This window comes from Rhododendron vialii, chromosome 9a (assembly GCF_030253575.1).
Source record: "Rhododendron vialii isolate Sample 1 chromosome 9a, ASM3025357v1".
Classification (NCBI taxonomy): Eukaryota; Viridiplantae; Streptophyta; class Magnoliopsida; order Ericales; family Ericaceae; genus Rhododendron; species Rhododendron vialii.
The window spans coordinates 3,078,861-3,097,726 of NC_080565.1; the positions used below are offsets into that span (position 1 = coordinate 3,078,861).

The 18,866-nt window shown below is 40.8% G+C and overlaps 3 long non-coding RNA genes across 3 annotated transcripts; all 3 read right to left on the reverse strand.

The window, feature by feature from the left end:
- Positions 1-321: 321 nt before the first annotated feature.
- LOC131301968 (uncharacterized) lies at positions 322-2,993 on the reverse strand. Its single transcript, XR_009191488.1, has 2 exons — positions 2,753-2,993; positions 322-626 (listed from the first exon to the last, which is right to left on the reverse strand). It is a non-coding gene; the product is annotated as an uncharacterized LOC131301968 (long non-coding RNA).
- Positions 2,994-6,099: 3,106 nt separating this feature from the next.
- Positions 6,100-8,772, reverse strand: LOC131301967 (uncharacterized). The gene is made up of 2 exons (XR_009191487.1): positions 8,531-8,772; positions 6,100-6,404 (listed from the first exon to the last, which is right to left on the reverse strand). It is a non-coding gene; the product is annotated as an uncharacterized LOC131301967 (long non-coding RNA).
- Positions 8,773-11,876: 3,104 nt separating this feature from the next.
- Positions 11,877-14,547, reverse strand: LOC131301966 (uncharacterized). The gene is made up of 2 exons (XR_009191485.1): positions 14,308-14,547; positions 11,877-12,181 (listed from the first exon to the last, which is right to left on the reverse strand). It is a non-coding gene; the product is annotated as an uncharacterized LOC131301966 (long non-coding RNA).
- Between the last annotated feature and the right edge of the window lie 4,319 nt (positions 14,548-18,866).

Sequence of the window (18,866 nt, forward strand, 5' to 3'; positions counted from 1 at the left end):
TAGAATATCGAATAAATGTGAAATTTGTTAAATTTAGTTGATATGGGGTCAATGTGATAGAATTGAGAGTGGAGGGAGTGAAACTGTGGTTGGTGTGTGTGCCCTATTATATATATGTATGTGAGAGTGTAGAGGATTAAAAATCCCCAACCCTCTCTCTCTGTTCCCGATCTCTCTCTCGCTCTCGGCTCTCTCTCTCTCTCTTTAACTCTCAGGCTCCAACACCCCAAAATACTTCGAACCCACCTCGATCCGCCGTAAGGTTTTCGTATTCAAGTGTTCTAGAGCTTCGAAATTCGTGGGTTTGTGTCACGCCCTCGATTTTCAACATAAATAATAAACACTTTTAATAAATAAAGTCCTCGCTGTAATACAAATAATACCCCAAAAGATCTATTTGTTCACTGTTCTCAAATAAAATTCAAATATTACATTCCAACTCGAAGGCCCTAAATCATCATAATACCAATATCCTAGGGAAATATTATTACAATTTACAAATACTATCTTTCCAAAAAAAAATGCTCTTTCAGATCTTGTGCTATGAAATCCTTCTTGAATACTTTTTTAAAGGTTTGGTCACAAATGCACAACATGTACTCCATGTCAACTTCCTTGAATCGTACCTGAAAATGATAGGGTGAGCTACACAAGCCCAGTAGGGAAATCTATACGCAAGCTATATGAAAATGTGATGAATCATACACCTAGACTGAGTGATGAGACGAGATACCACAAAGAAACGTGAGTTTTCCACCACAAACGAGCATACTACAACCAGGAGATCATAATTTCATAAAGGTATTCCTAACAGCTCACATGTCAAACTAGAAGCATAAACCAACTCGAATTATCCTAATTAGACCACAACTTATCCTCAACCGTCACTTGTCCATCGCTACGCAATTACTCCATTTTGCCTCGATCCATACGAATATGTGATGATCATGCACCAATAGTGGTAGGTGAGCAACATTTTATATGTACAACGAACCCCAAGACGCTAATAACAATGAGTATATCTATCAGCAGAACAACACAAACATATCATTGGATTTCCTTTTTTTAACATAATTGATTTATCTTTCATTTCTCAAGTATTAGCCACTCCATGCAACAAGAACTAGTTTCCTTGATTTGTACCGAACAAGAGGCTCAGTGAGGAAGAATAGTAATCCAAGATACGGTTCAAAGTCGAACGACAAGCCAAACATTAGATTAACAACTTTATCTCTCTTTTCATTTCTCAAGCAACACAGGTCATAAGTCTAGCTCAACCAATCAACAATGCGTGATATGTGATGCAAAGCAATGCACCGGGCGATGTTGGGCCCCGTAACCCCCGCCAAGGTCCCACCAAGAAGGTGAACCGGGCTCCGTCCATATTGACGTGAATTCCGGGCGGTGTTGGGCCCCGTAACCCTCGCCAAGGTCCCACCAAGAAGGTGAACCAGGCTCCGTCCATATTGACGTGAATTCCGGGCGGTATTGGGCCCCGTAACCCTCGCCAAGGTCCCACCAAGAAGGTGAACCAGGCTCCGTCCATATTGACGTGAATTCCGGGCGGTATTGGGCCCCGTAACCCTCGCCAAGGTCCCACCAAGAAGGTGAACCAGGCTCCGTCCATATTGACGTGAATTCCGGGCGGTGTTGGGCCCCGTAACCCTCGCCAAGGTCCCACCAATGAGGTGAACCGGGCTCCGTCCATATTGACGTGAATTCCGGGCGGTGTTAGGCCCCGTAACCTTCGTCGACATCCGAAGTTGGATACGACTCCATCCATTGTCCATACTCTATGACATGCCACACCATGATACATACAAAGTTCGATGTCACACGTAGCCGTAACACTCGAATCATAGGTCCATAAACATCCTTCATTATGCACAATCCATCCATCATCAATCTCACACCCATTATCGAGTTAAAACGATTATACAACATCATTAAAAATTGCATACTCAATATTTTTCAATGATTCCAACGCCAAATTATCACCAACTTACCAATCTTTAAAACCCACAAGGACCCATAACCAATAGCATCATTTAACCATAACAAACAATAAAAAGAAAACCCAGCCCGATACCCTGCCCAGATTTTCAGATTTTCGTTCCATCTTCTAAAAATTACTATAAATCGAGTTCTTAATACTTTTGAGTGATTCCAGTCCCAATAGTTGCGCGATTGAACGAAGCTTAAAAGTCACGAAGGAACCCTTATCAAATCTGCCCTCAAATGGTGGTTAAACAGGGGTTTTCCCAGGCAACACGAATCTGTCGCGCAGCATGACAGATTGACACACCTCCACTCAAACGAACATAACTTTCTGTGTACTAAGAGTTTTAAGACGATTCTAGTGGCAAATGAAAGCTGACTTCAAAACCTTCGAATCGATATAAAGTTTGCATGAAACAGACATCGGACGAGGGAGTTATGGCCATTCGAAGTGGGCTGACATCCAGAACACGAGACAGATTGCAGACCAGTTTTTCTAAAAATCACCATCAATTCAATTCTCAACGGTTTCGTATGATTCCAGCGGCATTGGAATGGGCTCTAAGTCTACTCTATTTCATACGAAGGAACCAAAATTCAATCATGAGTTTAAGAAGGTGTAAAACCCCAAAACCAAAGACACTGTTTCTGCAGAATTTCGGAAATGGAACAAACAACCTCAAACAACGAAACAAAGCACGATCTAGGTACGTAAACACCGTATAAACGCATAACAAGAGTAAGAGATCCCTACCTCATGGGTTTTGAGCAAAACCCGAACCTTTGACCAAGTCAACCAAGCTCCCACGCGGTCCGATCATGATTTTTCTTGGATATTCGGAAAGCCCATGCGCCGTATAACGACTTTAATTCTTGGGCTTTGTTCGGAATCACGCTCTAAGTAGACGAAATCGAGGAGAGAAGTGGAGGGAGAGTTTCGGAGGGAGGGAGAGAGCCGAGAGAGAGAAAAAAAAAGGAAAAGGGGAAAAAATGGTTTTTTTTTCCTGTACGCCCATATACATATACATATATACTTATCACACTTTCACCCCTGCACTTGCAATTATGTCACATTGATCCCCTAATCTTATAACCATGCCTTTATTCAAATTTCCACAATTTACGTCATTACTCGATAATTTTAATATTTCTTAAAAAAAATACGGCCCTAAAATACGGGTCTCTACACCCTACCCTCCTTAAAGAAATTTCGTCCTCGAAATTTAAATCAAACCTACGAAAACACATCATCAAAGAAGACTCTAATCCACAAAACCGTGTCCACTCACGATGTTTCGTACCCATCTACTCTCGTGTCCAAGATGCAATGAACTCTACAATGCCACAATCAATTTGTATCACCTCTTACCAAAGCAATCGTAAGATCCTAAGGTTCACACACATCGATGAAGGAGCTGCCGTGTTCGTATGAATCTTACTCGTGTTAGCAATCAGTTTTGGTCTCCCAAACCGTATCCATTCACTCTTTCCGATCAATCAGTTCCGGTTCTAAGGATAGTATCCAAACACAAAGGAGGACTTCACGACATCGTAACTCAACAACTTGCCGAGCCATATACAATTAACAAGTTCAAGATTTTCCATTCTCTCCCTTGAGGTTTATAAGACTCTTCATGTACGCTAGGAAAGTGGTCAACTCCCATACGTTTCTATTTCACTTTCTTTCTTATTATTCAACTTACTCTCGCTCTCAAGACTCACATAAGCAAAGCTCTAATGAGCCTCAACGCTAACTCAAGACACGTTCCCTTTAAAGGCATACGTTAGCTCAAAGTTTACGTGTCCGACACAATGAGATCAGAATTAAACAACAATAATGAGTTTCCCACTCACCATTCTCATAGTAAAAGTGCAATATCACACACCTCCAAGCAATTTTGACGGAAAACTTGATCCATTGAAAATTTTAGTTTCCGTAGTTGAAAAATCATCGAAACACGTCCACCTTGTGGCGAAATTTTATAGAATTTAACAGGAAAAGTTCATTTACAATTTTTTTTTTTTAAAAGATATCATCACCAATCAATCTTATGCACCTCACCTAGTCTTTAAGGGTAACGAAACAATTTAGACAACAATCACAACATAGTAACGAATTTAAGATAAGGTTCACATCAGCATGATATAGTCGACTCCAAACTTGTATCGGTATTATTTTCCAAAATGAACTAAACTAAAAATCAACTTTCATACAACATCACTCTCATTCGGAAAAAAAAAGAAAAATAAGTTTTGACTTCAACCCGATCTTCAGATGTATCAATAGGACACTTCCATTAACCGAACACCAATAATTTCATACATAGATACTCAATACACATAAATCAAAACCGCTAACCACAATCTCTAACTCACACCTCTTTGTATCCCCATAACTCTTTTTACCAATTCTGGACTGCATCTTAAGGGCAAATTTCACACATTCAGATTACACAACAGATCAAGCACTTAAATGAAATACCAACACATTTCATACATGAATATCTCCTGAAAATCAACCGTACAATTTAATGGCTTACACAACACCAACCACATATTCACGCATTAACACTCACTCAATATCCAACGGATTCAAAAGGTATTCAACGAACTCCCCGAGTGTCCAACAGACTCACCAAGTATCCACTACTTTATAATTCATGGCTTCAGGAAGCCCAACAGTCATCTTGTTCCTTTTACTCTCACAAAACCTTATACAGTGTCTATTCACTTTACCAATCTCGAGCTTTCTCATTCATTCTGTCAAATCAAATCACGTATTTCTCACATTTACAATCCTAAACATCATATCATAAATGCACGTATCATCAATACAAATCATTCTTCTATTTTAACAATATTGCAACCTATCAACATCTCATCACTTAAGAATCAATCTTATTCTAGCAGTCACGCTCACCACCAATTTCGCACCATTCCCACTAAAGACACCTACCCTTAATAGTTCAACCTCATATCGCCCCTACTTCAAACAATTTCCTTACCTTGCATATATTGACCATTTGACTTAAGTTGCATCACTATCGTTCTCCCTGTGTCATACTTTCCCTCTCTCCGAATAACACAACTAATATTCTCCTATCGATCTCTCATAATATCACCACTACAGCAATCACTACAATGACTACAACAACACCATAGCACATCATTTTCTACAAAATTTCTACATATAGACATCTGTCTCAAACCTAGAGATCTTATCCCTAAGTATAAACCTAGTGTCCAATTGACTTCCCGAGAGTTCCATCTAGAAGGAGCGGTGATCAAGCGCATCTTCCAACTGGATCTATTCGGTAGTCGCCTGGGTGTCCAGGAGACACATACTGTATCTAAACACCCTACCTATAACCCTCATCTTCCTAAGTCAACCTCAAATACATATAATTCCCTAGGCGGGCTCCACTGCCTTACCTATACTCAAAATCACTACTTTAATAACCACCATAACAATAACAAAACACAATCATTATCACAACAAGACATCATCCCTTCGAACACATTCAAGACACTCACTCGCTCAATCCTCTAGCTATGATACACCTCACTCACTTAAAAAAAAAAAATTTTCAAAGTATTTAAAACCTAACACGTAATCTGCGCAATTCAAATAAAACACTTCAAACACTTAGCTCACAAACCTCACTTACGGTCTAACGCTTCTATTACATACTAAAAGAGATCACCTCTCACATGTCGACATCGCCACTACGCATAAGTACTACAACAATCTCAGCCTTTCAGATTCTTTCCTGTCTAACAACTCATCTAAAAAAAAGGCACCTTACTACCAATGGCTCAAGGCCAAAACTACCAATAGTAACGATAACGATAACAACGGTCGCAACCATAACCACTACAAGGAGGTCAAACTTTTCTCTTTCTCAGACACGAGCATTAGCTATTCACAGTTTCATGCAAACTTAAATGCAATGCTAGTTCATTGAACACGTGACAGTCATGCAAGCTCACTCATATTTTTAAAAAAAAGGGCAATGATTTTTAAACCCATGAGACTAAGTCTCCCCACGGTCTCTAGGTATTCAAACCTAATGCTTTGACACCAAGTTGTCACGCCCTCGATTTTCAACATAAATAATAAACACTTTTAATAAATAAAGTCCTCGCTGTAATACAAATAATACCCCAAAAGATCTATTTGTTCACTGTTCTCAAATAAAATTCAAATATTACATTCCAACTCGAAGGCCCTAAATCATCATAATACCAATATCCTAGGGAAATATTATTACAATTTACAAATACTATCTTTCCAAAAAAAAATGCTCTTTCAGATCTTGTGCTATGAAATCCTTCTTGAATACTTTTTTAAAGGTTTGGTCACAAATGCACAACATGTACTCCATGTCAACTTCCTTGAATCGTACCTGAAAATGATAGGGTGAGCTACACAAGCCCAGTAGGGAAATCTATACGCAAGCTATATGAAAATGTGATGAATCATACACCTAGACTGAGTGATGAGACGAGATACCACAAAGAAACGTGAGTTTTCCACCACAAACGAGCATACTACAACCAGGAGATCATAATTTCATAAAGGTATTCCTAACAGCTCACATGTCAAACTAGAAGCATAAACCAACTCGAATTATCCTAATTAGACCACAACTTATCCTCAACCGTCACTTGTCCATCGCTACGCAATTACTCCATTTTGCCTCGATCCATACGAATATGTGATGATCATGCACCAATAGTGGTAGGTGAGCAACATTTTATATGTACAACGAACCCCAAGACGCTAATAACAATGAGTATATCTATCAGCAGAACAACACAAACATATCATTGGATTTCCTTTTTTTAACATAATTGATTTATCTTTCATTTCTCAAGTATTAGCCACTCCATGCAACAAGAACTAGTTTCCTTGATTTGTACCGAACAAGAGGCTCAGTGAGGAAGAATAGTAATCCAAGATACGGTTCAAAGTCGAACGACAAGCCAAACATTAGATTAACAACTTTATCTCTCTTTTCATTTCTCAAGCAACACAGGTCATAAGTCTAGCTCAACCAATCAACAATGCGTGATATGTGATGCAAAGCAATGCACCGGGCGATGTTGGGCCCCGTAACCCCCGCCAAGGTCCCACCAAGAAGGTGAACCGGGCTCCGTCCATATTGACGTGAATTCCGGGCGGTGTTGGGCCCCGTAACCCTCGCCAAGGTCCCACCAAGAAGGTGAACCAGGCTCCGTCCATATTGACGTGAATTCCGGGCGGTATTGGGCCCCGTAACCCTCGCCAAGGTCCCACCAAGAAGGTGAACCAGGCTCCGTCCATATTGACGTGAATTTCGGGCGGTATTGGGCCCCGTAACCCTCGCCAAGGTCCCACCAATGAGGTGAACCGGGCTCCGTCCATATTGACGTGAATTCCGGGCGGTGTTGGGCCCCGTAACCCTCGCCAAGGTCCCACCAATGAGGTGAACCGGGCTCCGTCCATATTGACGTGAATTCCGGGCGGTGTTAGGCCCCGTAACCTTCGTCGACATCCGAAGTTGGATACGACTCCATCCATTGTCCATACTCTATGACATGCCACACCATGATACATACAAAGTTCGATGTCACACGTAGCCGTAACACTCGAATCATAGGTCCATAAACATCCTTCATTATGCACAATCCATCCATCATCAATCTCACACCCATTATCGAGTTAAAACGATTATACAACATCATTAAAAATTGCATACTCAATATTTTTCAATGATTCCAACGCCAAATTATCACCAACTTACCAATCTTTAAAACCCACAAGGACCCATAACCAATAGCATCATTTAACCATAACAAACAATAAAAAGAAAACCCAGCCCGATACCCTGCCCAGATTTTCAGATTTTCGTTCCATCTTCTAAAAATTACTATAAATCGAGTTCTTAATACTTTTGAGTGATTCCAGTCCCAATAGTTGCGCGATTGAACGAAGCTTAAAAGTCACGAAGGAACCCTTATCAAATCTGCCCTCAAATGGTGGTTAAACAGGGGTTTTCCCAGGCAACACGAATCTGTCGCGCAGCATGACAGATTGACACACCTCCACTCAAACGAACATAACTTTCTGTGTACTAAGAGTTTTAAGACGATTCTAGTGGCAAATGAAAGCTGACTTCAAAACCTTCGAATCGATATAAAGTTTGCATGAAACAGACATCGGACGAGGGAGTTATGGCCATTCGAAGTGGGCTGACATCCAGAACACGAGACAGATTGCAGACCAGTTTTTCTAAAAATCACCATCAATTCAATTCTCAACGGTTTCGTATGATTCCAGCGGCATTGGAATGGGCTCTAAGTCTACTCTATTTCATACGAAGGAACCAAAATTCAATCATGAGTTTAAGAAGGTGTAAAACCCCAAAACCAAAGACACTGTTTCTGCAGAATTTCGGAAATGGAACAAACAACCTCAAACAACGAAACAAAGCACGATCTAGGTACGTAAACACCGTATAAACGCATAACAAGAGTAAGAGATCCCTACCTCATGGGTTTTGAGCAAAACCCGAACCTTTGACCAAGTCAACCAAGCTCCCACGCGGTCCGATCATGATTTTTCTTGGATATTCGGAAAGCCCATGCGCCGTATAACGACTTTAATTCTTGGGCTTTGTTCGGAATCACGCTCTAAGTAGACGAAATCGAGGAGAGAAGTGGAGGGAGAGTTTCGGAGGGAGGGAGAGAGCCGAGAGAGAGAAAAAAAAGGAAAAGGGGAAAAAATGGTTTTTTTTTCCTGTACGCCCATATACATATACATATATACTTATCACACTTTCACCCCTGCACTTGCAATTATGTCACATTGATCCCCTAATCTTATAACCATGCCTTTATTCAAATTTCCACAATTTACGTCATTACTCGATAATTTTAATATTTCTTAAAAAAAATACGGCCCTAAAATACGGGTCTCTACACCCTACCCTCCTTAAAGAAATTTCGTCCTCGAAATTTAAATCAAACCTACGAAAACACATCATCAAAGAAGACTCTAATCCACAAAACCGTGTCCACTCACGATGTTTCGTACCCATCTACTCTCGTGTCCAAGATGCAATGAACTCTACAATGCCACAATCAATTTGTATCACCTCTTACCAAAGCAATCGTAAGATCCTAAGGTTCACACACATCGATGAAGGAGCTGCCGTGTTCGTATGAATCTTACTCGTGTTAGCAATCAGTTTTGGTCTCCCAAACCGTATCCATTCACTCTTTCCGATCAATCAGTTCCGGTTCTAAGGATAGTATCCAAACACAAAGGAGGACTTCACGACATCGTAACTCAACAACTTGCCGAGCCATATACAATTAACAAGTTCAAGATTTTCCATTCTCTCCCTTGAGGTTTATAAGACTCTTCATGTACGCTAGGAAAGTGGTCAACTCCCATACGTTTCTATTTCACTTTCTTTCTTATTATTCAACTTACTCTCGCTCTCAAGACTCACATAAGCAAAGCTCTAATGAGCCTCAACGCTAACTCAAGACACGTTCCCTTTAAAGGCATACGTTAGCTCAAAGTTTACGTGTCCGACACAATGAGATCAGAATTAAACAACAATAATGAGTTTCCCACTCACCATTCTCATAGTAAAAGTGCAATATCACACACCTCCAAGCAATTTTGACGGAAAACTTGATCCATTGAAAATTTTAGTTTCCGTAGTTGAAAAATCATCGAAACACGTCCACCTTGTGGCGAAATTTTATAGAATTTAACAGGAAAAGTTCATTTACAATTTTTTTTTTTTAAAAGATATCATCACCAATCAATCTTATGCACCTCACCTAGTCTTTAAGGGTAACGAAACAATTTAGACAACAATCACAACATAGTAACGAATTTAAGATAAGGTTCACATCAGCATGATATAGTCGACTCCAAACTTGTATCGGTATTATTTTCCAAAATGAACTAAACTAAAAATCAACTTTCATACAACATCACTCTCATTCGGAAAAAAAAAGAAAAATAAGTTTTGACTTCAACCCGATCTTCAGATGTATCAATAGGACACTTCCATTAACCGAACACCAATAATTTCATACATAGATACTCAATACACATAAATCAAAACCGCTAACCACAATCTCTAACTCACACCTCTTTGTATCCCCATAACTCTTTTTACCAATTCTGGACTGCATCTTAAGGGCAAATTTCACACATTCAGATTACACAACAGATCAAGCACTTAAATGAAATACCAACACATTTCATACATGAATATCTCCTGAAAATCAACCGTACAATTTAATGGCTTACACAACACCAACCACATATTCACGCATTAACACTCACTCAATATCCAACGGATTCAAAAGGTATTCAACGAACTCCCCGAGTGTCCAACAGACTCACCAAGTATCCACTACTTTATAATTCATGGCTTCAGGAAGCCCAACAGTCATCTTGTTCCTTTTACTCTCACAAAACCTTATACAGTGTCTATTCACTTTACCAATCTCGAGCTTTCTCATTCATTCTGTCAAATCAAATCACGTATTTCTCACATTTACAATCCTAAACATCATATCATAAATGCACGTATCATCAATACAAATCATTCTTCTATTTTAACAATATTGCAACCTATCAACATCTCATCACTTAAGAATCAATCTTATTCTAGCAGTCACGCTCACCACCAATTTCGCACCATTCCCACTAAAGACACCTACCCTTAATAGTTCAACCTCATATCGCCCCTACTTCAAACAATTTCCTTACCTTGCATATATTGACCATTTGACTTAAGTTGCATCACTATCGTTCTCCCTGTGTCATACTTTCCCTCTCTCCGAATAACACAACTAATATTCTCCTATCGATCTCTCATAATATCACCACTACAGCAATCACTACAATGACTACAACAACACCATAGCACATCATTTTCTACAAAATTTCTACATATAGACATCTGTCTCAAACCTAGAGATCTTATCCCTAAGTATAAACCTAGTGTCCAATTGACTTCCCGAGAGTTCCATCTAGAAGGAGCGGTGATCAAGCGCATCTTCCAACTGGATCTATTCGGTAGTCGCCTGGGTGTCCAGGAGACACATACTGTATCTAAACACCCTACCTATAACCCTCATCTTCCTAAGTCAACCTCAAATACATATAATTCCCTAGGCGGGCTCCACTGCCTTACCTATACTCAAAATCACTACTTTAATAACCACCATAACAATAACAAAACACAATCATTATCACAACAAGACATCATCCCTTCGAACACATTCAAGACACTCACTCGCTCAATCCTCTAGCTATGATACACCTCACTCACTTAAAAAAAAAAATTTTTCAAAGTATTTAAAACCTAACACGTAATCTGCGCAATTCAAATAAAACACTTCAAACACTTAGCTCACAAACCTCACTTACGGTCTAACGCTTCTATTACATACTAAAAGAGATCACCTCTCACATGTCGACATCGCCACTACGCATAAGTACTACAACAATCTCAGCCTTTCAGATTCTTTCCTGTCTAACAACTCATCTAAAAAAAAGGCACCTTACTACCAATGGCTCAAGGCCAAAACTACCAATAGTAACGATAACGATAACAACGGTCGCAACCATAACCACTACAAGGAGGTCAAACTTTTCTCTTTCTCAGACACGAGCATTAGCTATTCACAGTTTCATGCAAACTTAAATGCAATGCTAGTTCATTGAACACGTGACAGTCATGCAAGCTCACTCATATTTTTAAAAAAAAGGGCAATGATTTTTAAACCCATGAGACTAAGTCTCCCCACGGTCTCTAGGTATTCAAACCTAATGCTTTGATACCAAGTTGTCACGCCCTCGATTTTCAACATAAATAATAAACACTTTTAATAAATAAAGTCCTCGCTGTAATACAAATAATACCCCAAAAGATCTATTTGTTCACTGTTCTCAAATAAAATTCAAATATTACATTCCAACTCGAAGGCCCTAAATCATCATAATACCAATATCCTAGGGAAATATTATTACAATTTACAAATACTATCTTTCCAAAAAAAAATGCTCTTTCAGATCTTGTGCTATGAAATCCTTCTTGAATACTTTTTTAAAGGTTTGGTCACAAATGCACAACATGTACTCCATGTCAACTTCCTTGAATCGTACCTGAAAATGATAGGGTGAGCTACACAAGCCCAGTAGGGAAATCTATACGCAAGCTATATGAAAATGTGATGAATCATACACCTAGACTGAGTGATGAGACGAGATACCACAAAGAAACGTGAGTTTTCCACCACAAACGAGCATACTACAACCAGGAGATCATAATTTCATAAAGGTATTCCTAACAGCTCACATGTCAAACTAGAAGCATAAACCAACTCGAATTATCCTAATTAGACCACAACTTATCCTCAACCGTCACTTGTCCATCGCTACGCAATTACTCCATTTTGCCTCGATCCATACGAATATGTGATGATCATGCACCAATAGTGGTAGGTGAGCAACATTTTATATGTACAACGAACCCCAAGACGCTAATAACAATGAGTATATCTATCAGCAGAACAACACAAACATATCATTGGATTTCCTTTTTTTAACATAATTGATTTATCTTTCATTTCTCAAGTATTAGCCACTCCATGCAACAAGAACTAGTTTCCTTGATTTGTACCGAACAAGAGGCTCAGTGAGGAAGAATAGTAATCCAAGATACGGTTCAAAGTCGAACGACAAGCCAAACATTAGATTAACAACTTTATCTCTCTTTTCATTTCTCAAGCAACACAGGTCATAAGTCTAGCTCAACCAATCAACAATGCGTGATATGTGATGCAAAGCAATGCACCGGGCGATGTTGGGCCCCGTAACCCCCGCCAAGGTCCCACCAAGAAGGTGAACCGGGCTCCGTCCATATTGACGTGAATTCCGGGCGGTGTTGGGCCCCGTAACCCTCGCCAAGGTCCCACCAAGAAGGTGAACCAGGCTCCGTCCATATTGACGTGAATTCCGGGCGGTATTGGGCCCCGTAACCCTCGCCAAGGTCCCACCAAGAAGGTGAACCAGGCTCCGTCCATATTGACGTGAATTTCGGGCGGTATTGGGCCCCGTAACCCTCGCCAAGGTCCCACCAATGAGGTGAACCGGGCTCCGTCCATATTGACGTGAATTCCGGGCGGTGTTGGGCCCTGTAACCCTCGCCAAGGTCCCACCAATGAGGTGAACCGGGCTCCGTCCATATTGACGTGAATTCCGGGCGGTGTTAGGCCCCGTAACCTTCGTCGACATCCGAAGTTGGATACGACTCCATCCATTGTCCATACTCTATGACATGCCACACCATGATACATACAAAGTTCGATGTCACACGTAGCCGTAACACTCGAATCATAGGTCCATAAACATCCTTCATTATGCACAATCCATCCATCATCAATCTCACACCCATTATCGAGTTAAAACGATTATACAACATCATTAAAAATTGCATACTCAATATTTTTCAATGATTCCAACGCCAAATTATCACCAACTTACCAATCTTTAAAACCCACAAGGACCCATAACCAATAGCATCATTTAACCATAACAAACAATAAAAAGAAAACCCAGCCCGATACCCTGCCCAGATTTTCAGATTTTCGTTCCATCTTCTAAAAATTACTATAAATCGAGTTCTTAATACTTTTGAGTGATTCCAGTCCCAATAGTTGCGCGATTGAACGAAGCTTAAAAGTCACGAAGGAACCCTTATCAAATCTGCCCTCAAATGGTGGTTAAACAGGGGTTTTCCCAGGCAACACGAATCTGTCGCGCAGCATGACAGATTGACACACCTCCACTCAAACGAACATAACTTTCTGTGTACTAAGAGTTTTAAGACGATTCTAGTGGCAAATGAAAGCTGACTTCAAAACCTTCGAATCGATATAAAGTTTGCATGAAACAGACATCGGACGAGGGAGTTATGGCCATTCGAAGTGGGCTGACATCCAGAACACGAGACAGATTGCAGACCAGTTTTTCTAAAAATCACCATCAATTCAATTCTCAACGGTTTCGTATGATTCCAGCGGCATTGGAATGGGCTCTAAGTCTACTCTATTTCATACGAAGGAACCAAAATTCAATCATGAGTTTAAGAAGGTGTAAAACCCCAAAAACAAAGACACTGTTTCTGCAGAATTTCGGAAATGGAACAAACAACCTCAAACAACGAAACAAAGCACGATCTAGGTACGTAAACACCGTATAAACGCATAACAAGAGTAAGAGATCCCTACCTCATGGGTTTTGAGCAAAACCCGAACCTTTGACCAAGTCAACCAAGCTCCCACGCGGTCCGATCATGATTTTTCTTGGATATTCGGAAAGCCCATGCGCCGTATAACGACTTTAATTCTTGGGCTTTGTTCGGAATCACGCTCTAAGTAGACGAAATCGAGGAGAGAAGTGGAGGGAGAGTTTCGGAGGGAGGGAGAGAGCCGAGAGAGAGAAAAAAAAGGAAAAGGGGAAAAAATGGTTTTTTTTTTCTGTACGCCCATATACATATACATATATACTTATCACACTTTCACCCCTGCACTTGCAATTATGTCACATTGATCCCCTAATCTTATAACCATGCCTTTATTCAAATTTCCACAATTTACGTCATTACTCGATAATTTTAATATTTCTTAAAAAAAATACGGCCCTAAAATACGGGTCTCTACAGTTTGAGCTCGAAGAGGAATATTCCGTTGATTCAAGGTTTTCGGAGCTAGGGCTTGCTTGATTGAGCTTGAATTTCGTTCTTCGACTTCGAGGTAGGGATTTCTCACTTCTATTATGTGTTGACTTGGTGTTTGAATCGTGTCCTAGATCGTTGTTTTCGTTGTTAGAAATGCTCTGGTGGAGTCTGAAAATCGTTCACTGAGGAGTTTTGGCCCTACCGGTAGAAAAGCTGTCCAGTAATGTCATTTTTGTGAAATTGTGGTCTCCTACCGGTAGGAGAATGTGTCCTACCGGTAGGGAATGAAAATTCAGCATTTTTGGCAAAACTTCAAACGGACATAACTTTTTCATCCGAACTCCGTTTTGGGCAAATTTTATATCGAAATTTATGTACCGGAAATCTACTTTCCAATGGCGGTGGTCTCATCTCCTAATTCTTATCCGATATGGTTTGGTAGCCAAAATAAGATAGATAAGTTCATATGCGTTGGGTAATCCATTTCCTTCGAATCGTGGAGTGAAATTTGGATGTTCTTAGATTTGCCTAAGTACTTAATTGAGTGGTTTGACGAGGCTAGTGGTATACTAGGCTTTGTAGTGGTTGTTGGGTTCCGTGTGAGTCCTTTGACACCGAAACGATGGTTTAAAGAACATAAGAAATATAGGTGGGCGATGGTTGTATGTGTTGACATGCGATGTGAGAAACAAACACGTAGATCACTCTTTAGAGTTAAACAACGCTAGGCGTGAGTACATGAGACATTTTCCTTATGTTTGATATGGGATACATTTCTTGCGTAGCTTCTACGATTTTATGAGTGGCAAGGTAGAAGTCTATGAATTGTTGAGAATGAGTTTACTTTGATGTGAGATGTGTGGATAGGTGGATGATAATATAAGAAACTAATAGTGTTATAGTTGCGAGTAGTTTACAATGGGGTTGCCCTTACAGTTTCTACATGAACGAGTCTCGCCTATGAATCCATTTTATGTGGATTGAATTTGTTCCATCTGTGTGAAAGGTATTTGTGGGGAGTGATGGGACTCCATGAATAGCCCGAAAAGAGCATCTGCTCCTGACGTGTGGCATTGGTTTGCAACTGTGATATGGAAACAAATAAAGGGTTAACAGAATGAATCCATGAAATAAATGATTGGTTGTTCGGACACGATACCGTAGAGATGTACTTGTTACCGTTAAATGTGAGTTGTCATCTATATTGCGACATGGGATATCGGACTAGGTTGAGAGGCATTGGTAGTCGTGAGTAAGTCATATGGGTATTAGATCTTCGAGGTGTACTTAAATATTGGGGTGTAGAAAGGGAGCTTTCCTTCCGTAGTCGACGGTGGGGCATTTAGTATACCCGTTCTGTTGCCATTTAAGACACTGTATCTACTTCTGTCATTCATTCTACCTGTCATCCCATTTGCATATAATAGTTGTGTAGATTTCTCTACTGGGCTAGTGTAGCTCAACCTATCATTTTTCAGGTGTGAACCTGGAGCAGTAGAATGGAGCGAAGTGCATGCATTCAAGTGCATATTTTTGAAAGAAACGGCAAAAGAGACTCATGGACTTTTGATAAAACATGTTTTGGGAATGTAATAGAACCTTAACTCTATTTTTTTTATGATGTAATATATTCAAACTCTTGGAGTTGGATCTGTAATTTAATGACTCGGACATGGTGAACTTTTTGGAGTATTATGGAAAGGTAATGTGAGAAGTTTTATTTATGAAAAGCTAACTTTATTTATGTTGAAAATCGAGGGCATGACATTTTCAATAGCATTACTTCCTTATTATACAAGATTAACGCATCCTCATGCCTAAGGGCACGACTTGAAAAAATTGGCATTCAATAAACTGTCCTTAGCCAGGTGTGGGCACGCACCCCAAAATCTTCGATTTTAGTTTTAAAAATCGGGTGCGGCCCTCTTTGAAAAGCGCGGCGAAACGCCTCGATTCAGAGCCGCCACTCGGGTTTTTGCGGTATGCACCCAAGGAACCGAACTCGAAAACGTTTGCTACGTTTGTTTGATTTTTGAAAAAGGCGTAGACTAGTCCGTTGTCACTTTCAATATCTGAGGTTCGGGAGCCAGGTTACGAGAGGGGAAGAGTTTTATGGCACCCCTCTCGCCCAATCCGGAGATCGGTCTCTACTCAGGCATTTTTGTAAAACTTTTGCTTTTTCCTCTCATTGATCATTTTTTAGCCAGTTAGGGCGGGGAACAGTTAATGGGGATTAAAAAACTATAACAAATTGCAGTTATATGACAAAATGTTTGTGGATGATGATTTACTTGCAATGATGAACATAGATTGAGAACAAGCACTGAGAGCAGTCTGAATAAGTTGGAGTACGCTGCACTGAAGGGACGTGAGCAGGCCCCGCACCAGCATGCACTGGCCGAACCACTGCATGCTGATACGACCTGCGCACGCCACCACAAAACTGGCGTACTCCACTTATTTGGTCTCACAGTCTTTGTTTGCAACCCTCTGGGCTCTGGAAAGGGACCAGCGCACACCCAGGACAAACCACGCAGTTCATAGAGTAGAATATATACAGTTACAGACAGATAGAATGGCTTCAAGCCACGAAAGATAACAGAATACCCCAAAAACAGTGTGGGGACATAAAAGAGGCCAAGACTAAGCTAAGATGCAAGGGCCAGCCACTGGATCTTGGAGTAACTGTCGTACACCAGTCAGATGAGACCGTACGCCAGTTATTCTCCTCACCCAGTGCTTGGCTTTGCATCATCTGGGCTCTGGAACATGACCAGAGAGATCCCAGAAGCCTTCCAAAGCAGATAAAAACAAATATTGAACGCTACATCTAAACAGTTCTAGGATACGAAAAGTTGTAAAACTGGTTATTAGCATGCTAAGGTGATGATAGAAATGTAAGCAAGTAAAAATGGACGATCAATGATCCTCACGCCAGTAGTGCACATACTGCCATGACCGGCGTACGACATCAAGGGACTGGCGTGCGCCATGTTTCATCTCACATGATTGTTTTATTTTACCAGTTTAAGGCCAGGACTAGTATTGACTACTAGCGTGGACCTTACTGGTTCCCCTCAGGAGTTGAAAACAGAAAGTCACACAAAGGTGGTATACCTTTTTGTGTTGAGGTTTGAAGGTGGTTTTGAGCTTTTAGGTTGAAGATGGAGGTTGGATGGTGACTGAATGACAATGGGGTGTGTGGGAGTAGACTCCTCTTCTTTCTCTTTCAATGGAGGAGAAGAGATAGAGAGCAAGAAAGGAGAGAAATGGGAGGGTGGACTCTTTAATGTGGTTAACCCCTTGCAAATGAATGCAAAGGGGTATTTATAAAGGAGAGAGAGACTGAGGAAGGGGAGCTGATCAGTTGGGTTAGGAAGTTGGGTTAGAGAGCCTCCCATGCATTAAATGCATAGGACTTGGCTTGATGGATTGTGTAGGAGAGAGGGGGAACGTCCCTGCTGAGTGTAATCATCAGGGGGACTGTAGCCCACGTTAGGGCGGCACAAAAGTCTCGTCCATGTGGCTGAATAAAGTTGATTTGACTGGGCTTGACTGGCGTGCACCATGTATTGACCGGCGTGCGCCAGTGATAACTGAATCAACGGTCGATAACCGACACGTGGCAGTTCGCTGGCGTACGTCAGCACAGTACCGGCGTAAGCCAGTTTGGGTTTTGCTGGGGCCGTTTGGTTCTGGTTTGAAGGGTTTGAATGAGGTTCGGAACGCTCAAAGCTCAAACACACCATCGTCCTCAGACTGTTCTTGATCATAATCATCATTGGAGAAATAAAAGACCGTAAAATAGCATTATCTAGATGGTCCAGAATGGGGTGTCTACAATAGCCCCCCTTTGACGGCACTTGGGGTACCATTGACTGGAGACAAGTAACGTCAAAGGTTTTCTAGACACCCTCTTCGAGGCCATCCAGAATGCATGAATTTTAAAGAACCTGTTCGATTTGAAGTTGGGACGGATAGATTGCCGCTTTGTTATCTTTGACAGACAAATCACTCAATGTGGACTTTCCTGGGGAACGATCCCCTTTGCAAAAGCATCGACTCCGTTGGGGAAAGAAGATAGTTGGACGGGTGGACCGTCGTTGATTT